This window comes from Neofelis nebulosa, chromosome 18, assembly GCF_028018385.1.
Source record: "Neofelis nebulosa isolate mNeoNeb1 chromosome 18, mNeoNeb1.pri, whole genome shotgun sequence".
Lineage (NCBI taxonomy): Eukaryota > Metazoa > Chordata > Mammalia > Carnivora > Felidae > Neofelis > Neofelis nebulosa.
In genome coordinates this window covers 34,642,099-34,650,041 of record NC_080799.1, presented here as the reverse complement: position 1 = coordinate 34,650,041, position 7,943 = coordinate 34,642,099, and positions in this window count along the sequence as shown.

Sequence of the window (7,943 nt, the reverse complement as noted above, 5' to 3'; positions counted from 1 at the left end):
CAATGCAACTTTGCCACTCTTCCATATTCTCCTTGAATACGAACTGCCTTTGTAGCTTGTTTTGTGCCAACAGAATATGGCACAGGGATGATGTGCCTGTTCTGACTCTGGGTCTCAATAAGTCTTATGTGCTTTATTTTAGTGAGTAGGAACCCTGCCCAGGCATCATGTGAAAAAGCCTGGGCTAGCCTAATGGCTTATGAGAAATCTCATGGAACAGAGAGGAGCTGTCCCACATGAAGGCTGTCCCAGACCAACCAGCACCCTGGTGACCTGGCAGTTAACAGCAAATGCATGAGTGAGTCCAACCAAGACCAGAGGAACCATCCAGTTGAGGCCAACCTAAGTTGTCAATCCCCAGAAGTATTAGTTAAATAAATAGTTGTTATCTGAAGCCACTAAGTTTTGGGATGATTTGTTACATGGCAAAAACTAACTGATACAATCTGTATTTATAGGCATTTGTTGGAGCAGAGAGACATGGGTCTGGGGAGTTGTGTGGTTTGCATCCAGCCATAGCTGATTCCTGGGGATACACCTCGTCATTTCAGCCAATGTATTTAGCTGGAAAATGCATGACCCTAAAACCTATTTTGGTTTCACAGTACAGTTGGAGGGACTTAAATTATTCAGAGAATTGCTTCAAACTACCACTTTACTTGTGAACAAAAGCTACTGTGAGATTCTTAAATTAGTCATCCCAGACTCTGGGATTTCATCTCTAGTAAAATGACCAAAAATTAGGGACGATAAGTCTACCATTTTTTCCCTGGTAAGAAATATTTAAACACGCATACACGTGCATACACACACACACACACACACACACACTCACTGATAAAGATAAGACTAACATAATTGAGAAAGTGAATTATTATACAAATAGAGTACACAACCTTTAAAAGAGGTGCTTGCAGAACATCTATTTCATCAACCATAATTTTTCTCCATTTTCTATGGACCAGTGGAAACTTAAGTATGGAAAACTTCAGTATTGTTCTTCAGACTGACATTTGAGACACCAAATCGTTTCAAAGGCTATGGATGGTGAAATCAGTTATTCTTTTAATTTCTCTTCTTACCCCCTATGTTGTTCTTCATAATTGCATTTCAGCCTCCTCCTTTATCCAAGCCAATGACCCTGCAGGGTACATATGTCTGTCTGTCTGTATTTTAAATATGTATTTAAGACCTTGGGTCCTAAATGGAGGCAGAGCTTTGGCTACTGGTCTCAGAAACAATTATTGCCTCTATTTCTATAGAACCACCTAAGTTCATAACTTTTCTCTCACTGCAGAACAAGGGGAGAACATGGGTCTTACGATGAAGGAATTGGTTTCTTTTTTTTTTAAGTTTATTTATTTGTTTTGAGAGGGGGAGAGGCAGAAAGATGGGGAGAGAGAGAATCCCATGCAGGCTCCACCCTGTCAGTGCAGAGCCCCATGTAGGGCTCGATCTCAGGAGCTGTGAGATCATACCCCCAGCGGAGATCAGGAGTTGGATACTTAACCGGCTGAATCACCCACATGCCCTGAGAACTATTTGTAAAGACAATCTACCAGGAGGAGCCAAGATGGTGGAACAGCATGGAAATTTTTTTGCACATCACGTCCATGAAATACAGCCAGATCAACACTAAACCACCCTGCACACCTAGAAAACAGATTTGAGGATCAACACAACTATCTGCACAACCTGAACCACAGAAATCAGCAGGTACGCGGGGCAGAGAGGTGAACTGGGGGAGGGAAAAGCCACTGAGGGCAGGGAGCTGTTATTGCCTGCAGAGAGAGGATGGGGGTGGGGGGGAAAGCACACCCCCCACCCCCAAAAGCAGCTGGAGAAAAGTGGAAACAGCCACAGGGACTGAACTAAAGGGGAGAAAGGAGAAAGGAGAGAGTTTAAATTCCATTAAGACTCTATAAACAGGGGATCGCAGAATCTGAAACTCCGCAGCTCGTTACCTGGTGCTGCTCTGGTGGGAAGGGTGAAGCCTGGGGCCAGATGCGTGTTGTGATTTTCCATGATCCCCAAAACGCTGCTGCTACACGATCGCGTGAACCTTCTCTGGGGCAGGCTGGCGCCCAGCCGCAGTCTCTGGCTACGGCAGCAGCAGAGTCCCGCGAACGTTCCCGGGTGAGGCCGGCACCCAGCCACTGCTCAGGGAGACCCTCCCGCAGAGGATCTGAGCGGGTCCAAGCCGCGGTCCCTCCGAAGTGAGGGGTCGGGAAACACAGCCGCGTAGGAAATAAAGCTCGGAGGTAAGTGCCGCCTGGCAACCTGATGGCTTGGACACAGACAGCGTAGAAGCGGGAGCAGAGGAAGCCGGAGACAAAGGATGGGTGCGCGATTGCTGGCCGGGGAGAGCACAGAGTTTCCATACTAGAGACTGGGCAGCTGGATGACGCCATTTTTACCGCTCCCGCGCATGCGCATACACACCTGCAAGCGCCACAACAATCCCTTCCAGTGAGCTGAGCAGCGCCATCTAGTGGAGAACGAAGTCATTACCCTAAGCCCCTCCCAACTGGGCCAACCTTGCTCTTCAGGAACACAAGTCTCTCCGCCTGCTTAGTTTACGAACTATAAAGTGTTTCATAGTTTGACTTCTAGGGGAAAACGAAGTGATTTCAATCATATTTCAGCCTGTTCACTGGTCCATCTATTCAGTTTTCTTTTTTTCTTTTTCACTTCTTTTTCTTGAATACAGAAAGACAAAAAATTTATTTTTATTTTCAATTTTTATTGAAAATATTTTTCTTTATTTTTTCTACTATATTTTTTACTTTTTTTGTAAAGTTTTCAAATTCTATTTTACTTCATCATTTCATTTTATTCTATTTCATTGTATTCATTTTCTCAAATTTTCAAACATTTTCCTTTTTTATCTCCCCCCCCCCCTGCTTTTTTCTCTAATCTATCAAGCTCCTTTCAATAACCAGACCAAAACACACCTACAGTCTGGCATCATTTATTTGATTTGTGTGTGTGTGTGTTGTTTTTAATTTTTTCATTTTAATTTTTTTTTGCTTTATCAATTCCTTTTCTTCCTTCAAAATGACAAACTGAAGGATTTCACCCCAAAAGAAAGAGAAGAAAGAAATGACAGCCAAGGACTTAATCGACACAGATCCAAGCAAGATGTCTGAACCAGAATTTAGAATCACGATAATAAGAATACTAGCTGGGGTCGAAAATAGATTAGAATCCCTTTCTGCAGAGATAAAAGAAGTAAAAGCTAGTCCGGAGGAAATAAAAAATGTTATAACTGAGCTGCAACCTCGAATGGATACCCTGGCAGCAAGGATGGATGACGCAGAGCAGCAAATTAGCAATACAGAGGAAAACTTATGGAGAATAATGAAGCAGAAAAGCAAACAGTGAAGGCAAAAAGCATGATTCAAGGATTAGAGAAATCAGTGACTCATTAAAAAGGAACAACATCAGATCATAGGGGTCCAAGAAGATGAAGAGAGAGAAAAAGGGGCAGAAAGGTTATGTGAGCAAAGCATAGTGGAAACCATTCCTAACCTGGGGAAAGACACAGACATCAAAATCCAGGAAGCACAGAGGATCCCCATTCAATTAAATAAAAACGGGCCATCAATAAGGCATATCATAGTCAAATTCACAAAATACTCAGGCAAGGAGAGAATCATGAAAGCAGCAAGGGAAAAAAAGTCCTTAACCTACAAGAGAAGACAGATCAGGTTTGCAGCAGACCTAGCCACAGAAACTTGGCAGGCCAGAAAGGAGTGGCAGGATATATTCAATGTGATGAATCGGAAAAATATGCAGACAAGAATTCTTTACGCAGCAAGGCTGTCATTCAAAAGAGAAGGAGAGATTAAAAGTTTCCCAGACAAACAAAAATTAAAGGAGTTAGTGACCATCAAACCAGCCCTACAAGCAATTTTAAGGGGGACTTGCTGAGGGGAGAAAAGACGGAAAAAAAATTACCAAAAGCAACAAAGACTAGAAAGTACCAAAGAACACCACCAGAAACTCCAACTCTACAAGAAGCAAAATGCCAATAAACTCATATCTTTGAGTACTCACTCTAAACATCAATGTACTAAATGCTCCAATCAAAAGACAGAGTGTAACAGAATGGATAAGAAAACAAGATCCAGGGGCTCAGTCGGTTAGGCATCTGACTTTGGCTCAGGTCATGATCTCACGGTCTGTGACTTTGAGCCCCACGTCAGGCTCTGTGCTGACAGCTCATAGCCTGGAGCCTGCTTTGGATTCTGTGTCTCCCTCTCTCTGCAACTCCCCTACTCGCATTCTGTCTCTTGCCATCTCTCAACAATGAATAAATGTTAAAAAAAGTTAAAAAAAGAAAAGAAAACAAGATCCATCTATATGCTGTTTACAAAAGACTCACTTTAGACCTAAAGACACCTTCAGATTGAAAGTAAGGGGATGGAGAACCATCTATCATGCTAATGGTTGACAAAAGAAAGCCTGAGTAGCCATACTCGTATCAGACAATTTAGACTTTAAAATAAAGACTGTAACAAGAGATGAAGAAGGGCATTATATCATAATTTAAGGGGTCTACCCACCAAGAAGACCTAACAATTGTAAACATTTATGCTCCAAATGTGAGAGCACCCAAATATATAAATCAATTAATCACAAACATAAAGAAACTCATTGATAATAATACCATAATAGTAGGGGACTTAAATACCCCACTTACAGCAATGGACACATCATCACAGCAATGGACACATCCTGACACAGAAAACCAACCAGGAAACAATGGCTTTGAATGACACACTGGGCCAGATGGACTTAACAGATATATTCAGAACATTTCATCCTAAAGCAGAGGAATATACATTCTTCTCCAGTGCACATGGAACATTCTCCAGAATAGATCACATACTGGGACACAAATCAGCCCTCAAAAAGTATAAAAAGATCAAGATCATACAGTGCATATTTTCAGACCACAACGCTATGAAACTCGAAATCAACCACAAGAAAAAATTTGGAAAAATAACAAATGCTTGGAGACTAAAGAACATCCTACTAAAGAATGAATGGGCTAACCAAGAAGTTAAAGAGGAAATTGAAAATTACATGGAAGCCAATGAAAATGATAACACCACAACCCGAAACCTCTGGGATGTAGCAAAGGCAGTCAAAAGAGGGAAGTATATAGCAATCCAGGCCTTCCTAAGAAGGAAGAAAGGTCTCAGATACACAACCTAACCTTACACCTTAAAGAACTGGAAAAAGAACAGCAAATAAAACCTAAAACTATCAGAAGACAGGAAATAATAAAGATTACAGCAGAAATCAATGGTATTGAAACTAAAAAACAAATACAGTAGAACGGATCAATAAAACCAGAAGCTGGTTCTTTGAAAGAATTAACAAAATTGATAAACCCCTAGCCAGTTTGATCAAAAAAGAAAAAGGAAAGGACCCAAATAAATAAAATCAAGAATGAAAGAGGAGAGATCACAACAAACACAGAAGAAATAAAAAAACAATAATAAGAGAATATTATGAGTAATTATATGCCAATAAAATGGGTAATCTGGAAGAAATGGACAAATTCCTACAAACATATAAACTACCAAACTGAAACAGGAAGAAATAGAAAATTGAACGGACCCATAACCAGTAAAGAAATCAAATTAATAAACAAAAATCTGCCAAAAAACAAGAGTCCAGAGCCAGATGGCTTTCCAGGGGCATTCTACCAAACATTTAAGGAAGAGTGAACACCTATTCTCCTGAAGCTGTTCCAAAAAATAGAAATGGAAGGAAAACTTCCAAACCCTTTCTATGATTCCAGAATTACCTTGATTCCAAAACCGGACAAAGACTCCACGAGAAAGCAGAACTATAGATGATTTTCCCTGATGAACATGGATGCAAAAATCCTCAACAAGATGTTAGTGTACCTGATCCAACAATCCATGAAGAAAATTATTCACCATGACCAAGTGGGATTTATACTTGGGATGCAGGGCTGGTTCAATATCTGCAAAACAATCAATGTGATTCATCACATCAATAAAAGAAAGGACAGGAACCACATGATCTTGTCAGTAGAGGCAGAGAAAGCATTTGACAAAATACAGCATCCTTTTTTGATAAAAACCATTAAGAAAGAAGGGATAGAAGGATGATACCTCGAGATCATAAAAGCCATATATGAAAGACCCAACACTAATATCATCCTCAGTGGGGAAAAACTGACAGCTTTCCCCCTAATGTCAGGAACAAGACAGGGATGTCCACTCTCAGCACTGTTATTCAACATATTATTGCAAGCCTTAGCCTCAGCAGACAACACAAAGAAATAAAAGACATACAAATGGGCCAGGAGTAGGTTAAACTTTCAGTCTTCGCAGATGACATGATACTCTATATGGAAAACCAAAAAGATTCCACCAAAACCTGCTAGAACTGATCCATGAATTCAGCAAAGTGGCAGGATAGAAAATCAATGCACAGAAATCAGTTGCATTCCTATACACCAACAATGAAGCAACAGAAATAGAAATCAAGGAATCAATCCCATTTACAATTGCCCCAAAACCCATGAAATACCTAGGAATAAACCTAACCAACGAGGTGAAAAATCTATACACTGAAAACTATAGAAAGCTTATGAAAGAAATTGAAGAACACACAAAAAAATGGAAAAGTATTCCATGCTTCTGGATAGGAAGAACAAATATTGTTAAAATGTCAATACTACCCAAAGCAATCTACATATTTAAGGCAATCCCTATCAAAATAACACCAGAATTCTTCACAGAGCTAGAACAAACAATCCTGTAATTTGTTTGGAACCAGAAAAGACCCTGAATAGCCAACGCAATCTTGAAAAAGATAACCAAAGCAGGAGGCATCACAATCCTGGACTTCAAGCTGTATTACAAAGCTGTAATTATGACGACAGTATGGTATTGGCATAAAAACAAACACTCAGATCAATGGAACAGAACAGAGTACCCAGAAATGGACCCACAAACGTAGGGCCAACTAATCTTTGACAAAGCAGGAAAGAATATCCATTGGAATAAAGACAGTCTCTTCAGCAAGTCATGCTGGGAAAACTGGAAAGTGACCTGTAGAAAATGAACCTGGACCACTTTCTTACACCATACACAAAAATAAACTCAAAATGGATGAAAGACCTCAATGTAAGACAGGAAGCCATCAAAATCCTTAAGGAGAAAGTAGGAAAAAACCTCTTTGACCTTGGCCACAGCAACTTCTTACTCAACATGTCTCTGGAGGCAAGGGAAACAAAAGCAAAAATGAACTATTGGGACCTCATCAAGATGAAAAGCTTCTGCACAGTGAAGAAAACAATCAGCAAAAGTAAAAGGCAACTGACAGAATGGGAGAAGATATTTGCAAATGACGTATCAGATAAAGGGCTAGTATCCAAAATCTATAAAGAAGTTATCAAACTCAACACCCAGAAAACAAAAAATCCAGTGAAGAAATGGGCAAAAGACATGAATAGACACTTTACCAAAGAAGACATTCAGGTGGCCAACCGACACATGAAAACAATGCTCAATATCACTTATCAGGGAAACACAAATCAAAACCACAATGAGATACTACCTCACACCTGTCAAAATGGCTAATGTTAATAACTCAGGCAACAACAGATGTTGGCGAGGATGTGGAGAGAGGATCTCTTTGGCATTGCTGGTGGGAATGCAAACTGGTACAGCCACTCTGGAAAACAGTATGGAGGTTCCTCAAAAAATTAAAAATAGAACTACCCTATGACCTAGCAATGGCACTACTAGGTATTTATCTATGGGATAGAGGTGTGCTGTTTTGAAGAGACATATGCACCCCAATGTTTGTAGCAGAACTATCGACAATAGCCAAAGTATGGAAAGAGCCCAAATGTCCATCGATGGACGAATGGATAAAGAAGATGTGGTGTA